Source organism: Cheilinus undulatus, linkage group 8 (genome assembly GCF_018320785.1).
Source record: "Cheilinus undulatus linkage group 8, ASM1832078v1, whole genome shotgun sequence".
In the NCBI taxonomy this organism is placed as follows: Eukaryota; Metazoa; Chordata; class Actinopteri; order Labriformes; family Labridae; genus Cheilinus; species Cheilinus undulatus.
Window position 1 is genome coordinate 34,562,897 of NC_054872.1, and position 18,546 is coordinate 34,581,442.

Here is an 18,546-nt window from a genome sequence, read left to right on the forward strand (position 1 = left end):
CTTGGAGAAGAATGTTATCACATTTGGAGAGTGATATTGATTAATGAGAACCTTTTTGTCACACACAGAGGCTACGGGAGACTGATCACTAAAGATCAAAACAAAGGAGAGAGCCAGGTAAGAACAAACAAGGAGGAACAATAAGTACAACTGACAATGGTAGACACAGTGTTGTTAGCTGCAGCATGACTTGTGAGATAATAATAAAGGGAGGGTGAACATTTTACAAAGTAAAAGAGAAAAGTGCCAACGAGGGGAGAAGGAAGAAAGGAGAAGCAGGAGAAACAGAGGGATGAAGGCAAGAGGAAGAAAAGGAGGAATGAGGGATAATTGCATTAGAAAGAAGAGAGGGCCAAAAGGAAGGAAATGATTAGAGGAGAAGGGACTGATATCCGATAGAGAGAAGGAGAGATGGAGGAGGGGATGGGCGGGAGAGGAGGGTACACTTACCGCCCGCCGTTCAATACATACTGACACTCTCTCTGTGTGTCAATACACAAACACGCTGTGTGTCCCTGTGCGTGTGCTATACAGGTCTGTTAATCCTAGTCTAGTTTCTAATGTCCCATCTACAGTCTCAGAGGAGCGTTCAGGTCAATCCGACTCATTCCCTTCATCGCAATCATTTTGAACTTCCATGCTGCCTTCTCAGGTTTCTTGTTGCGCTTACAAATTTGAACTAATTATCAAAAAGTTTTGAGTCTTTTTCACATAATCATTAGCTGAGTGCCTTAAACTTCACAACCAAACAGTCGTAAATATTGTCTTGTTTGATCTGTAAGACGCCATCTTTTAAAAATAAACCACCTTTCATCTTCATCTGTCTTTGTTCCTCTGTTTGGCATGATCTTTATTCTTTCTCTTCGTATTTATCTTACCTCTAAGTTGTACTATCTCGCAGCATATCTCTTGTGCCTCACCATCTATCAACTGCCTTCCCCTTCTTGTTCTCCACCTCCCTCCTTCCATTCCCCGAGCTCCCTCTTTCCAGGCGGCCTACCTTTTGTCATTGACCCCTGCCCTGGGTGTCTGGGCATTGACTGGCTCTCTCCGTGTCACTGGAGCTCCCTGTCAATACTTACCAGGTTTGGCCACCCTCTGCGCTGTGGTTGGAGAGTGGGGGGGAGAGGGAGATACACGAGATGCTCCACAGCACTGGGAGATAAAATAAAAATGAATGAGAGGTAGAGTAAAACAAAGAGGGATGGAGGGGAAAATGATGGAGGGAGGCAGTGTGTGAAGCAGCTGGTCAGCAACCTCATAAGGCTGTTACACTTTAGTAGAGCCTTCTTGGATTTTTGACATTTGAGGCTTTACAGTGTATGAGCTCATGAACAGTGTTACACCACCATTAGATTCCCCAGATATCTGCAGCCATCAAATACAATTCTTCAGTTTTAACAATCTGTGTGTCTACCTCTTCTTTTACTTGATTAAACTTTAGAAAAGGCAAGTTGAGTCCAAAAGTTTTGGATTGTATTTTTCAGAGTTATGGCTGTTAGTGATGTTAAAAAAAGACTGATGTTCTGTTGCGTGAGTCTGTGCATAAAACATATTAAATTTCATAAAAAGATTACTATAAGAGCTTACTATTTCTCTTAATTTCCAGGGACGTCAAAGCTGGTTTTGCAAAATCCACTTGATGGATCCTGATGGTTTTCCTTATGCAGGATCTCCAACCTTTCATGTTGCATTTATTTATCTACAGAGTCAATGCACATTAACCACAATTTCTAAATATGCAAGTGTTAGCCAGTCAGCTAAGTCTCCACTGCAGTCTTTTGGCAGGAGCTCTGACTTTGCAAATATAATAAAATGCATCTGAAAATCAATACAATCACAAATATAACAGTGTAGGACAAAAAGATGCCACAATAACAGCAAAATCTGCAATTATGTACAACATAATACACAAATACCAATAAAATAAATACACAGTCATTAAAGATAGCTAATAACTTTTTAAAGTGTAGTCACACACAATTTTCTTCATTTCAGACTTTAAGAATTAATACCAAAAGCCTAAACAAAGATTAAATACACATTTAAAAATGAAAAAAAACAGGTATTAGGAATGACATCATCAATGATCTTTAGTTCTTGAATCATTGGTACTTTTCAAACCATAAAGATAACCCCATATTGTGTTGACTTGTGAATTATATTTCTTCCTGAGCTTTAGAATTGAACTTTAAGGGCTAAAGAACTGAACATGTCCTTAATTTTAACCTTTGGTTTGTCTTGCAAGGAAAAAGTTTTGAAGGGCTTTGAGAATTTGTGTTGACTCTTACATGTACAGTTGGGCCAGTTTGAGTTTTACCTAAATTTAATGCTTCAACAGTAGTAAAAATCAAGCTGCTTTTAATACCATGGCAACAAAATGGAAAGTCCTGTGCCTTATTCAGAGTTATTTCTTTTTTCAATTAAAAATTGCAGGCAAATTGATCTACATTGTCTGAATTGCACTAAAGGTTGACAATTTTGCCAATGTTTTTGTGCAAATAGACTGTTTGCTTGCCATTTTCATGTATTTATTCCTACACTGTATCATGAAAAACCTGTAGTTTTTTAAGTTTTTGGTCCTTGTTGATAGTATTTATCATTTAATGACAAAAAAATGTATCTTTTTAAAACATCCATCCATAATCTATACAGCTTGTCAACAGTCAATCACAGAGCTGTACAGGGACAAACTACCAGTCATGCCCACACTCATGCTTACGGGCAATTTAGAGTCACCAATTAGTCTAACAAGTTGTTTTTGAACTGTGGGGGGAGGCCAGAGTACCCAGAGAGAACCCTCACATGCAGGGAAAACATGCCAACCCACAGAAAAGCCCTGTCCAAAAGGGGCTTAAACCTTATTGTGCATCCCTTTTCGACACACACTGTAAACCATGATAACTATCCAGGCTCACAAACATTAACTTTACGTGATTATCAAGTTTACGTGCTCATTACTAGGTTTTATCGAGTGATGTTTAATTGTAGGGTGAGGGAAACCATTTAACTGTTGTCCACAGTAGGTGGAGGTAACCAGGTTAAAGAAACACCCAAACAAGCTGAAAAAGAAGTAATTTAACAGTTTGAGCCATCTGAGCATGTGCTTGAGCCCACACTGAGAAAAAAAAAAGGAATGAGGACAACACAGAATATATGTGATTTTTTTTTACTTTTGTGCAACTCTGTTGGTGTTGTAAGGCCTCAGCATTATAAGGAATAGAATTGCACTTTTGCACAGATTTTAAGAAGTCTGCAGCGTTTTAACATTGTTGCAAATCCTTAAAAATTGCGTGTATCTTTGCACACGTGCACAGAGTATGAAAAACTTCTGTTTTTGTTCTCTGGTCGTTAGAGTAGTAGAGAGGAGAATATGAATCCAAATACATTAACTTGTTCTCGAGAAACTGCACAACTGTCCTGCACTGTCCAACCGAACAGTTGAAAGGCTGGCCATCACTGTTCCTTAAAGGAACTCTGCCTGACAAGTTCATCATGTTGGATAGGTCTTTGTATCTCTTGTCTGTATATTGAACTAAAAAACTCACTATATATCTGCATTTTGAATAAATTTGAGTTTATAAACTCACCAGGATGCCGCCATGTTTTTGTCCGCGCTGGCGGTGTGTCATCAGTTCCTCATCGCTTCTCGCTTCTCGCTTCTCTTATACAGTAACCACTGTTTCAGACTGGTAGCCAGTGTTAGGACTGCATCTCAGAAACGCGGTATGTCTCACGCACGGAGAATTTTAAAATTTGAGGTCTCTTCTATTTTTTATTTGCACCATGAGCAGTTATCTGTCCATCTAGACAGGAAAATGATAAATACAGAGCCATATTTACCTTCTTGTAGCAAATATTTATGTCAACATCTGCAGAAATCCGTTTCTTGATGAACCAGATGAGGGCCACGAGCTAAAAAGCATCTGTTTAATAAAGTTGTTCCCCAAACATCTACTCTTTATGAAGCTTTCTTTTTCCACACAGAAGAGGTAAAGGTAAACACAGTACGAAAGCACTTCTGGTTTACACTTTTCAAAGTACAAGTCCACTTTAGCATTTCTATGGAGAAACTCCCTTCATTTGTACATAATGCTTTTATTTTGAAAGGCTACCAGCATGCTTCCACTATACACTGAATCCAGTCACTTGTAGGGAGTTTTATTGAGATAAAACTTAGGAATGACAGAGCTTTGACAGCAAGGAGACAAAACCAACACACAGCAAATTCATGTCTGGTATGAAAGCTGTTGTGGCAGCAATAGCTGCAAGCAGCAAAACCATCTGAAACAGCAGTTACTGCATAGGAACGGAGAGGAGCGTTCAAAGGGAGTGCTGCAGAACTGTGCCATCACACTACCAGCACAGACAAAAACATTGCAGCCTCCTGGTGAGTTTATAAACTTAAATTTACTCAAAATGCAGATATCTAGTAGGTTTTTTTAGTTCAATATACATTTGAGGGTTACATATATCTATCCAACAAGATGAACTTGTCTGTTAATGCAGGGTTCCTTTAAAAGTCTCAGCTTAGTTTGAAAACTCACAAGCAGCTCAGTGGACATGTGCAAAGTCAGCTGAACCTTGTTTTATCAAACATTCACCCTTTTAGTGTTCCCATATTTCCTTTACATTGCATAACATCAATTTTAAAATCTTTAATCTTCCTTTAAAAGCAGGTCTGGAAGTCATTTACCCTTAGTTTGAAACTGCACAGAAATCGGAAATGGCATAAAAATAGTTTTAATGCAAAATAATGGAATTTTATAATTTGACAATTAATCACAATTAACCACAGAAATCCTAAGATTAATTGCAATTAAAAAATCTTTTAAAAACCTTAGTTTTGACTAAACATTCATTTTTAGTGTGTTTTTTTCATTGTACTCAAGTTATTTCCAAATAATCCTTTAATCTGCAGTTTTTCTAGTATGCCTTTGGGAATTAGACACTTTTGCACCATGACTGAAGTTACTGACTGTCAGACAAGTCCCGCCCGTGGGAAGTGACCACAGTACACAATTGATGGTACAGTGGACAAGAAAGAAAAAGATGTCTTGGTTCAGTGTGTACCTTTCATTTATTGTGTTACTTAAGCTTAGGTGTATGTATACAGCACAAAAAAACTTTGGTAAATTCAACACATAACATGTAGTTTACTGAGATCAAAAAGTTATTTTTGCTCAATTTTTAAGGCAATCTGTTCAAATGATTTTTTTAAAGTGAGGTTGTATAGTGCATATGGTACTAAAATATTCTGGAAGTCCTGGTGAAAACTGCAAGATACAGGATACATTAAAAGAGAAGTCAACAAAAGGAAATTAATACAGGCAGCAAGGCAGTGAGTATGATTGTAGGTTAGGTATGTTCCTACTATTATCCTACAATGTTCTTTCAGGTAAAAACAGTGCAGTGTGATCACCCAAATCATTCTCTAAGTCATTGTGTACATCCTCATCTGGAATTCATACAGTATCATTTATAAACTCAGTGTGAGCGTCACTCCCTATTTTACAGTCTACTCCATCTGCAGCATGCTCAGCCTCCCATTCCCTCTTTCCCTCTTTCCTCTTTACTCTTTTCATTTCCTCTAATCTCTCACTCCCCCTTGCTCTACCTCCGTGTCACTTTGATTTCCCTATCCACTGGCCTGTGGGATGTGTGAGAGAGTGTATGTGTTTGAGGGAGAATGAGAATGTATGTGAGAGCATGTGTGTTGTCTGTTAAGAGAGCATGACTTAATTGTGTAAAGCAGTTTCACAATCGTTGTAAGTGAATCAGTGGATGTGTCCTTTAGCACATCAGTGTATGTGGCATTGGAATTACATGCAATGTCTCATGTAATCTGCACACCTTTGAAACACACACACATGCATTTTCTGTTTTGGTTGCAGGTGTCTGAACATATTCTCTGCCTTGTTTCAACTATATTTATATGGATATCAGCATGTGGTTTTTCATGCATACATATCTGGCTGTTGAAGGATATAATCATGTGGTAATGCTTGTGCTTATATGTCTGTGTTTGGGGGGTGTGTGCATGGATAAATATATGTGTTTTTTGCACTCATGTGTGCACAGAGACGCCTTTGCGTCTGGGCTGCAGCCTGGATGGGCCCGTCTATATGAGAGTAGACAGTGTGCGCGTGGAGAGCAGGGGAGTGAGAAGGACGTAGCGGCAGTTGGGGGGGAGAGGCAGCGCCTGGCCGAGGGGCCCCCCTCTTGTAGACAGTTTGACTGATGACATGCATTAAACAGTTAATCTGTCTGATTGAATGTTTGCTTCCTCCAAATTGAAACATTAAACAACAAGGCGAGAGAGAGAGGGGAGGGGAGAGCCCAAAGAGGAGAGAGGGATATGGCTTCATCTATTGCCCAAATCATGCAAAGCATGAGACTGGAATATATAATACTGTCCTGTGAGCAGGAGAGAGGGGAGCCAGAGGAGAAGAGAGATTGGAAGGGACAGAGAGAGGAGTGTGAATGAGGGAAAGAGAAAACGAGTGAGGAAGAGAGATGAGAATAGAAAGGCTCTGGGTAGGTTTGGGGGGTGAGAGGAGAGGAGGGTTAGCAGGAGGAGAAGAGAGAAAGGGATCAGTGAGATGTAGAGGATACATGAGAATAGGCCCATAGAGAGAAGCTGTGCAGAGCCAAAGTTCTCTTTAGCTGACGGTCCACAAGAGACAAAAAGCAAAGATTAAACAGCATCAGTTTAAAAGGATTTTGCCTGTATTATAGAGAAGACTAACAATTAACACAATTTTGTCTCTTTTGAACCTCACACAGACTCAGCAAAACAAACTTTATATCTATACACGTCTAAAGAAGGTCCAAGGAGCCTTTTTCTCTGGCCCCATGTTTCATACAGGAAGAGAGGAGGCAGTTGTCACTGGTTTTACTTCCTGAGGGTCTTGACCCCTTTCACAGGCTTGTATCCTCCTTATGTTGTCAGCTCTCTCCCTTTGGGACTGACACAGAAAGCAAGGGGAACCCTTTTAGACTGCGTCATTATGTGCTCATAGAGAGTGTACATCTTTGATAGATTCATCTGTTACTCTATGTGGTAGAGAGTCCTCAGCATAAGGAAACAAAGCTTCATGAGGTACAGCTGTAAGTGCTCATACTTAAATGATCCAAACCAACATCAAGCTTTTTCTTTTGCCCTTTTAGTGCTAGAATATTTGAAGTCTTGTAACAAAGAGCTGGTCCTCTGATTTCAGAGGCAAAATGACATTGGTGTTTTTTTTATTTTGTAATAAAATATCAATGATTAGGATACTGCAGGTGTTGTGTGCACATTTTAAATGAGGATTACTCTGCATGTTGATGGTTTTTAAAGTTCTGATCGTTTACCAAAGCAACATTTGACATCTGAGAGTCTGTGTCCAGAAGATTCACAGTAAAAATCCATGTTTTTACATAATGAGGCAAATACTTAGGATATTTATGAATTTTAACAACTTTGCCTGTATAAGTCAATCAAATTTTAGTAGTTGAAGTTGTCTTTTCCTCATGTATTTAAACGTTTAAATTTAGAAAGACATAGCTTTTATGTATATTAGTGGTGGCACAAATTTCCAAAAGTCAGTGGTTGCTTACATAAGCATTCTTGGGTAACATTTTTAGCACTCTGTATGCTCAACCCTGATAAGAATACCAACATTAAGTTAAGTAGAGTCACCTTAAAACCACATGAACAAAGATACTGGTTAACACTGAGAAAAAGTAATAAAATTAAAATGTTGTCTTTTTGGAGTTATTGTCAGATGGCATGGCAACACTATTGCTGATAAAAACACATTTTTTACAGTACATTACAGTTTGATTCAATTTCTCCTTGGTCCAGTAGATGAATACACGAGTAAAGGAAAGCAGAGACAAGCAGACAGGCAGATAAACAATAGGTTAGCTTTTATCAGAGCCGTTGAAAGAGAATTGCTGGTAGTAGATTGGGAGAAATTGGGTGACCCCTAGCTGGTAATGTGATATGTCATTTAGCCTTAGCCCGACCCCGTCCCCTCACACGGTTCACAGCCGTCACCATGCTCAAAATAAGCTTCCCTTCCCTTTGTCTCAAGTGCATATTCTCGTCAGTCAGAATGACCATCATTTTCTCCACCAGCTGATTTTGGTCCAGCTCTATGACTGAGGTATAATTGCACAAGCAGACACCAGCGAGGTCTTGAAGAGCATATAAGCTTAAAGCCACTTTACCACCCAACAGTCAGCAGCCAGAGAAAAGAAAAAAAAGACAACAGGGGAAGATGAAAACATTAATGGATAGGTTGCAGGATGGACGGATAAATTGATAGATCTTTTAGAGAAGGTCAAACTTCTGTGCCCACACGCGGGACCATCATGAAGAGAAGAGAAATTGATTGCCGCTCACAAAGGCTCTGAAATGACTAGAGAAATTATTTTCTGGGCAATGAACATTCTAGGAGGTATGGGGGGAGGAGGGGGCTGAGAGAAAGTGCAAACCTTTCTCACAGGGTACAAAATGGCTCAAGCAAACTGCTGTCAAGTGGAGTTGTTGGTGAAAGATCATTGAGTTGATCCTCAGGTAGATCCTCGATAAGCTGGCTGAGTAGTTGTGTATGGATGTGTCAGTGTATACGCCGGTGTTCATGTACATTCCTGGACATTCCTATGTTTACCAGACTTTAATCAGCACAGTAGCAATAACAAATGTGGTTATCTTATACATGGTGCAGTGTGATCATGTTGACACACAACACTTACTATGTTATCTTCAGAAAAACAGCTTTGACTTCAGTCTTACACAGAACCAAGGCCGCCCATGAGGGGGGATAAAGGGTAGAGCTTTCTGGGGACGTGCCAAACCGGGGGCCCATAGAGGTCAGCCAAACCATGGTCCAATGTAAAGTTAAACTGCGATATCCATGTTTTGTTTTGTTTTGTTTTTTACCTGAATAATAACCACTCTTATCAATGCAACAAATACCTTTTTATATTCATTTGTGCCATGATATATAGCCATCCTAAAAATAAACACTCCTTTTCTTAAGAGCAGAATTAAAATGGGTTATCAATGGTGGAAACTGGTTAAAAGTGCCAAAAAAATTGATAAAAGTGGCAAAAATTGAATAAGAGAGGCAAAAAAATGGGTGGGTTAAAAAATACATTAACGGGCTAACAGGTTAAGAGTGGCAACAAAAGCTTTAAAGTGGCTGAAATGGGCATTAAAAGATGTGAAATGGGATCAAAAATTGGTAGAGGTAGGTTTAAAGTGGCAAAAATGGGTAAACAGAGGCAGAAAAAAATAGGCTGAGACTGGCAGAAATGGCAGAAATGGGTTTAAAGTAGGAAAAATTGTCAAGAAAAAAAAATTGAAATGCAGCTATAATTGGCAAAAATAGGCAGAGAAAGTGGTAAAAAGGGTTTGAAAATGACAAAAATGGATTTTAAGTTGAAGAATTTGGCAGAAAAGGCAGTGAAATGGGACTAAGAAATATTAGAAATGGGGATTATGTGTGATTATGTGATTATGTGTTTAAAATAGCAAAAATTGGCAGAAAAAGTAAGGGGTAAGAACATGTCAAAATTGATGTTAAGTTGCAAAAATGGTTAAAGGTAGGTATAAATGGGGTCAAATTGCACAACTTGATGAAAAGTGGGTAACAATAGGGACAAGAATAGGTGGGAAAAGTGGTTAAAAAGTGGCACAAATTAATACTTCTAGCATTAGAACCAGATTTATTAAGGAAGTCCCATACGAAAAAATGTCCTCCCCCTGCATGTTAAATCATGGAATAACTGTGATTAACCACTTTTTTGTGAAAGTTGAACTCAGTTTTACCAGCCACACTCAGGCCTGATTATTGCCAGACCTATGGAATTAAAAAAACACTATATAGACCCTGTCTGAAGAAAAAAGGTCATCGACATCCATCTGTCTGTAAAGCATTACAAAGACATTTCTAAGGCTTTGGGATTCCAGCAAACCACGGTCAGAGCCATTATCCACAAATGGAGAAAACAGAAAACAAACGGGAGAGAACTGTGGTGAACCTTCCCAGGAGTGGCCAGCCTACCAAAATTACTCCAAGAGCACATCGATGACTCATCCAGGAGATCACCAAAGAACCCAGAACAACATCTAAAGACCTGCAGGCTTCACTTGACTCAGTTGAGGTCAGTGTTAATGATTCAACAGTAGGAAAGAGACTGGGCAAAAACAGCATCCATGGGAAAGTTCTCAGGCCAAAACTACTGCTGATCAAAACGAACACAAAGGCTCATTTCACATTTGGGGGAAAAAACATCTTGATGATCCCTGAGACTATTAAGGAAATATTCTGTGGACTGATCAGACAAAAGTTAAACTTTTGGACAGTGTGAATCCTGTTACATCCATCCATCCATTTTCTATACCATTTATCCCTTTGGGGGTCGTGGGGCATCCTGTTACATCTGGTGTAAAACTAACAGCATTTCATATAAAGAGCATCCTACCAACAGTCAAATATGGTGGTGATGGAGTGATGGTCTGTGGCTGCTTTGCTGCTTCAGGACCTGGACAGCTTGCCGTGATTGATGGAGCCATGATTTCTGCTCTCTACCAGAAAATCTTAGCCATCTCAGCGATCAGTTTGTGATCTCAAGTACGCTTGGGGTATGCAGCAGGACAATGATCTAAACCACACCAGCAAGTCCACTTCTGAATGGCTTAAATAGGCCACTCATGCTTGAAAACAGTATGGCTCCAATATGGCTGAATTAAAACAATTCTGCAAAGAAGAGTCAGCCAAAATTCCTCCACAGCAATCTGAAAGACTCATTGCCACTCACTGCAAATGTTTGCTTGCAGTTGTTGCTGCGAAGGGTTGCCCAAACAGTTATTAGGTTTAGAGGGCAATTGCTTTTCCCATAGGGTAATGTAGGTTCATTTTTTCCCTTAATAAATGAGATAATCATGTAAAAATTGCATTTTGTATTTACTCTGGGTTATCTTGGTCTGATAGTGAAATATGTTTGTTGATCTGAAACAATTAAAAATGACTTAGCTTGTATGTTGTCATCTTCCTCATTGATAAAGGTGGTTGATGAGCATTTTTTCATTGAAACAGCTTGGAAAAGGGAAAAGGGTTTTTAAGACTTTAGAGTTTCTCAAAGTGAGGAGAAAATGGAGAAATGCTCTCCAAACACTGAATAAAGGATATTATTATTGATACATAGTCAGGCTGAACAGACTAGAAATTATTTATGCAGACTTTGTTCAGTGTAAACTCAACCATTCATTTTGAGTCCTTCTAAATGTGGTGGTGATGATGGAGCCGTCAGCATGTGAAGAGCTTGCTGTTCAAGTGTACCTGTATTTTAAAACATTTTGTGAGCTACAAACTTTTAAGTATGGCTTAAAAAATTTATTCAACACAAATGTTCATTTCAGAAAATTGTGTTCATTATTTCACAAAGTCAGACTAGGTTCTATGGTTAAGCCAATCGATTTGACTGTTTTTCTATGACCATTGTCTCCAAGGGAATTTTTCTTTTTTTGGAAAAAAGCAATCACAGCTTTTGGAAGATTGTGCAACAGGGTCAAACATGCCTCCTGGCTAAGGCTAGGTACACACTGGACCATTTTAAGACACATTTTAGGCCTGATTTGCCCCCAACAGTTGGGGAGACAGGAGGCTTGTTGCAACTGATTATTTGTCCAAATAATCCTCAAGACTGTTGTGTCACTGTATTTATTTTACTGCTACTGATCAAGGTGGAACCTTTCTAATCCAGATATTTATCACTCCAGGTTGTGCCACCTCCAGCGGTATACTCATTATAGTCAATGAGAGCGAGCAGATGGGGTAGTGTCACCGACCGAAAGTTGCTTACTTTCTTAAACATAAACACAGTTATTACTTTGCCCGTCTCAGCCTGGACAGTTTTGAAAATGAGATTCTTGATTTCAGTGAGGTTCTCTTGGTTAAATACATGTGAATAAATCCCAGCCAGGATTTCCCCAGTATCCTTTTACTGTTCTTTGTCTTTCACTGCAGAACACAACACACTCCAGGACAGCCAGCTGAGGACAATGGTTGTTCTTTATATTTGTTTTTCTTCTTAAATGCACTGTGTGTGTACAGTGCCTATAAAATCATTTGCCTACTTAAATTTTTTACCTTTTTAATTGGTTTAAAAAACCTGTCATGGTCAATGTAATTTAGCTTTTGTGACAAAAAAAATACATACGTGTTTAATGTTTGAGTGAAAACAGATTTCTGCAAAGTAATGGCAACTGAATAAAAATAAAGTTAAAACAAGTGACTGCACAAATATTCACCCCTTTCAAGTCAGTATTTAGTAGATGCACCTTTGGCTGCAATCACAGCGCTGAGTCTGTGTGGATAGGTCTCAGTCAGACTTGGACATCTTGACAGATTTACTCTATTCCTCTTTGCAAATTTGCTCAAGCTCTGTCAGGTTGCACAGGGATCAGGCGTGAACAGCCCTTTTGAAGTCCTGCCTCAAATTCTCTATCGGATTGAAGTCTGGGCTTTGACTCGCACACTCCAGAACATTCATCTTGTTGTCTTTCTGTGCCATTTCTGTGTAGCTTTTGCTGTCTGCTTAGGATCATTGTCTTACCAGAAAATATATCTTCTCCCAAGCTGTAGTTCTCTTGCAGACTGAATAAGATTATCCTCCATGATTTTTCTGTATTTTGCCTCATTCATTTTACCCTCTATCTTTATTAGCCTTCTGGGGCCTGCTGCCGAGAAACATCCCCACAGTATGATGCTGCCACCACCATGCTTCACAGTAGGGATGGTGTGTTTGTAGTGTTGTGCAGTGTTCTGTTTCCGCCAAACTAACGTCTTTTCTGATGGCGAAAAAGCACCATTTTGGTCTCATCAGACCAAAGAACTTTCTTCCACTTGACCATGGAGTCTCTTACATGCCTTTTGGTGAACACTCATTGAAATTTAATGAGCTTCATTCAACAGTGGCTTTCTCTTTGCTACTCTCCCATGAAGCTTTGACTGGTGAAGAACCCAGTCGACAGTTGTATGCAGAGTTGCTTCCATCTCAGCTGCTGAGGCTTGTAACTCCTTCAGAGTAGTCATAGATGTCTTGGTGGCCTCTCTCACTAGTCTCCTTCTTGCACAGTCACTCAGTTTGTGGGAATGGTTTGATCTATGTAGATTTACACATGTGCCATATTCCTGTCATTTCTTGATGATGGATTTAACAGAACTCTTGGAGATGTTAAGTGCCTTGGAATTTTTTCTTTTCATATCCATCCCCTGACTTATGCTTTTCAGTAACATTTTCTCTGAGTTGTTTGGAGTGTTCATTTTTCTTCATGGTGTAATGGTAGCCAGGAATACTGATTAACCAGTGACCGGACCTTCAAGACACAGGTGTTTTTCAAGTGAAGGTTTATATTACAATTACTTGAGATTATTTTACATTTCATATTCTTATTTTCTTGACATTACTTAGAAATCAGTTTTTACTGTGACATTCAAGAGTTTTTTTCCTCAAAAAAGCTGAATTATGTTGATCATGATTGATTTAAAATCACCACAAGGGTCAAACTTCCAAGGAGGTGATTACTTTTTTTGGGCACTGAATATTCCACCGCCAGGGGATCCTCAAAACAATTGTACAGTGTGACGAGTAGGGATGCTCTGCTCAGCTCGACCTATCCCTGCTACCCATTTGTCATGTTTTGATCTGAGTACTGCTCATTAAAAACTCCATACAGTGTATTTAATAAACAACAAAGCCACATTTTGGTGTAAGAAGCAAGCCGGAGGTGGGCACTCTGAGCAGCAGGCCTGGTGTCTGCTCAACCTGGGAAATTCCTGTTGGGCTGTGAATATAGCCTGACGTTGCTATCTTAAAGCTTTCATTCCTATCATTTTATCATCATCATTTTCTGACACAGAGGCCTCTGTCTTGTCCCGAGCGTTGCTCTTTAAATTACGGCATGACTTGTGCATTAAACACCACCCTCATGGGGGTATGAATGAGCGCCAAACACTAAACAAACTACACCCAAGAGGCTTTAACTAAATGAGCTTCTCTCACATTACAACAGTGGCAGCTCTTCAGTTTTCACCCACCCAGCCTAAAAATCCCACCATGATAAATAAATCTTCTCTGCTCTTGGGGTTTCTTCTAAGCACCCTTCAATGTACTTGTTTGATGAGTGATAATGAGTGATACTTACACACATGAAGCCTTACTTGCACAAACTTATCATTGCGCTTGGCAAACCTATCAATTCCTTTTCCAGATAAACGAATCTTTCACTTCTACACTCATACCCCATCACCAAAATGAGTGATCCTCTTTTCCCATGACAACCACCCCCCTTTTTAGATGACAATGACGCCCCTTCCTCCTCCTCAGCTTCCCTAATGACACTTGGATTGATAGAGAGGCCTCCACCAGCAGCCCAACAAATGGCCCCTGCATTAGGACCAGAGGAATGAAGCACAGTGGCAGATATGTAGACCGGGCAGCACAGACAGAGATGGATCGGGGGGCTTATGTGCGGATAAACAGAGTGAGCTTGATTGCTAGCACAGAGAGGGGCCATTACAGCGAATCCGCACGCTAATCATAATGAATCACTTACTTATTAAGCGTTAATTATGGCACGCAAATACATCCCATGCAGGCAAGCGAGCAGGGAGGCAAGCCACTGTTCAGGGGGGGTTCAGGAGGAGGCCACATTAATTTATTCTTATTTATTAATTTCCCTAATTAAAACAACAAGGCTGTGGAATAGAAGTGTTTTCTTTGGGTGAAACAAATGAAGGCTCTGAAAAAGCAATATGAAACCAGGCGTGGCATGGTGTAAACATTAAATCATGTGAAGTGATGGTGCTTGTTCAGCTGTTCATTATTAGAATAGCTTTATCCAATTGTGCTGCCCCCTCTTACCCCCTTTTCTTTGTTATTATATCACACAGCAGCCCCACACACACTTGTACTCTGGTGATTTGGATAGATGGCAGATCTCATCATCATTATTCAGTGAATGGTTTACTTGCAACACCATAATAAGCTGCAGTCGTCCTTGAATGCATCCGCCTGCAATGCCATAAAATCAGATAGAAAATGCCCCATCTTTCCCAGTTGATTGTCAGATGTTTAGTCATTTTCTTCCTCAACTATACAGGCCTGTAACTGCAGTTAAACTGCTTTTCCCATTTTCTCAAATTCATTCATCTATCCTGCAATCCTCCTCCCTCCTTTTCCACACTACTTTCTCTCAATTTCCTGATCTCTCAGTCCCAGAGTGGCCCACCTGAACGGGCGGGGCGCGGTAATGGCGTTAATGCCCGGTAATACGGGCCAGATATTATAATCTCAACACTGTCACATAGCGTTAGCCGTGGGAGACTGACGTGTCAATGCCACAGTGAGCAGGTGACGCGCAGGGCTCAGGAAGCGTGGCCCGGTAATCGGCCAATACAGACACATTTATTTTGGAGTTGAATATTTTCACCACGTTGCATCTGCTGCACCGCAGCAGCTGTTTTGGGGGGGAATCTTGAGATCACCCATCAGCCATGAAAAAGGCGTTACACCTGATCTTTGTAAACTTTGTACAAATCCGTTCTCATAATGCATTCTCCTGTTTCTTAAGCAGTTTTTAAATAAAATTTCTAAAGCCTTCGATATCCTGGAATGAGCTGAGGATGTGTTCAAATGAAAATCATGACCAGAGTAATATTTTTAGGTCTTTTGCAAATAGTGTTCAATTTCTCTTTGAGATTTTATAACTCAAACTATTATCATGTAATATAATGACTCATGATGATCCCACTGAAATTTAAACTTTTAATTATAGCCATTTAAGGACAAATTAAATAAACAACAGGGCTGATTTTCAGCATTTGGCTGATTGTCTGTATCAGCATATTATTTTATTGATTTAAGATGAATTGATTTATTTAAAAGTGGGCTACTTTGGCTCTGTTGACAGGTTTGTTAGCTCCTCTGGCTCTCCACAGTCTCAGTCTAAATCAGTCTAAGTGAGCGCCAGCTTGAACATTTGCAATATTGAAGATTGTTAAGTCTATTAATCATGATTAAGTAAAATTTGAATGTAAGAGTTGCACTTGTACTCATGTATCATGCATATCTGATCTGTAAGAGATTTACAGTTTTCAAAGATAAAAACTCTTTATGCTGTTGTACATATTGATCTTAAGTAATTATTAGGCCTGTAATCAACCATTTAAAAAAAGTAAATAGTTGGCTGAAATTTTACCCACTGACCTTCCAATCAATTGGTCATTTTGGTAAAAAAAAAACAAATAAATAGAAACTACATGGTATCTCAAGATCAGTTCAATCAGTTCCTCACTGCACCCTCCTGCTAGTCTAAATGAACTTAGAAATTAATAAAAGAAGCTTTGTGCAGCCTGACATATTAGTTTTAACCTTATTATAAATACTGAAATAACAACCGACTCAGAGACAACTAGTGTGCACCTGTCTATATTCATATGATTGTAGCACAAAACTTCAGATGTTGTTTTTAATCTTAATTTATAGTGAAATATGTGAAGTTTATCAGTATACCAGACAGCATGCAGTAGAGCTGGGCAATTAATCGAAAAACAATCGATACATTTAGAGCCTCTAACTGACAAAAACCTGCCGTGTCAATTATTTCAATTTTTCCCTTGTAATACCTCTCTCTACTTATGCACCACCCCCTTAAAAACAAACTACTAGCTGAGTAGTCATGTGATAGGTAGCCAGGTGTTGCAAGGCATGTAGCTTGCTGAAAAGGGAAGAAGAAGTACTAGTCATGTGACATCATCCCATCCAGTCTGCTAAAACTCAACCTCTATTTATACAACAGCTGTAGAAACTGCTCTAGGAACTACATGGTGTCCAACCTATTCGATGGCCACGTTTGGCCACGATGTTCTTGTGTTTGAAACACAAGAACATCAGTTTAATTTCAGCTGATGTGTGTTTTGATTTTAGTTGTTTCAATAAATAATCATGGTTTTTTTGTCTTTGTATGTTCCTTTCAGTTATTTGTTTTAAAATTGTACAAATATTTTCAGAACAAACAGAGTCAGAGGTTGCGGGTGGAACAATCATTCATCCATCATAATTAAGGTAAAAATTTCAATTAATCATGATTTTGATTTTTGCCAGAATTGCCAGGCCTAGCATGCAGCATATATTTGCTGAGGGGGAAAAAATCTCAGCAGGTTGGGATGTAAAGAAAAACTTTTAAGGACCAGGAGATATCGTTTGTTCTCTCCTCTGATCTCTGATCTCTGTTACACAGGCCTTTGAGTTTTTACAGTCTGCTTTCAGTGTTCAGTCACGTCTGCAGAAACTCAAATTGGTTTTGAATGCAGACAGAACCAAACTTTGGTATTTTCTTACACAAGTGAGTTAACAAGCAACATCCCTTCAATCTTAACTATACCAGTTATACCTATTGAGCAAGTCTCAAATGGTAAATATCTGGGCTTTCTTATTGATCTTAAGCTTTGTTCAAAGCACACATTACCAGTTTTGCCCCCAAATACAGTGTGAAGCTGGGCTTCTATTACAGAAACAAACCCTGATTCTCCCTCAGAGCTCATAAACATCTTATATCAGCAACCTTTCTACCTTTGCTTAATGTACATGAGTTCTTCAGCCAAATATCTACAGTCCTTGAAAACTGTTTATAACTGTGCACTGTTTTGTCTCTGGTTGCAGTCGCCTCACTCATCATTGTGAACTCCATGTTAAATCTGATTGGCCTGGTCTGAGTGTTTGCAGGTGCTGATTTATAAGGCTCTTGGCTTAGTTTCTTCTTATTTTTGTACTCTTCTTCAAAGAACTAAAAGCCACTAAGCTTTGCGTTCCAGTGACGTTTTTTTTATCTGCGTGTTCCTCATGTCAGGACTGAACAGGGGTAAAGAGTATTCAGTTTTGTCATGGAATACTCTCCAGACTGAGGTAAAACTGTCATAACTCACTTCACTTGAAGCTTTTCATTTGGTCTTAAATGATTGACAACGTGGGACCCTTGAACACTGCCTGTGTTTTTGAATTGCTATTTTGACCTCAACTCCAGCACTTTAAATCACTTTCGGCAATATTGTTTGTTTTAAATAATTGTTGTAATATGTATTTTGAATTATATTATTTGTTTATAACGATGTGTGCTGCTGACCTTTTGGCCAGGTCACCCTTGTGAAAGAGATTTTGATCTCACCGGGTTTTCATCTAGTAAAGGTTAAAACAAAAGGGTAATGTGCATTTTAACACCATGATAAAGGGACTCAATACAATGTATTTGCTGACCAGTGAATTAAACACACAGCAAGAGTTGCTGCTGTGATGGAGAGTGGAGCAGTGACACAGTGACACTTAAACATGTTATAATCCTGCATCTCTGTGTCAAGTTAAGATGATGAGGATGAGGTGTTGTTTCTAAGAGATTAAAACGTTATAGTTACATGGTGCGACATTGTGATCTTAAATTCTGCATCTGAGAGTCGCTCTTGGACATGAACTTCCAGCAATCTGCATGAGACTGCA

General features: G+C 39.3%; 1 protein-coding gene across 1 annotated transcript in view; it reads left to right on the forward strand.

Moving 5' to 3' along the window:
• Window positions 1–18,546, forward strand: part of erfl1 (Ets2 repressor factor like 1) — a 157,948-nt gene that overhangs the window by 34,235 nt on the left and 105,167 nt on the right. Inside the window, exon 6 of the mRNA XM_041793690.1 lies at window positions 69–117. The gene's annotated coding sequence lies outside the window, so the exon portion shown is untranslated. The remainder of the gene's footprint in view (window positions 1–68; window positions 118–18,546) is intronic.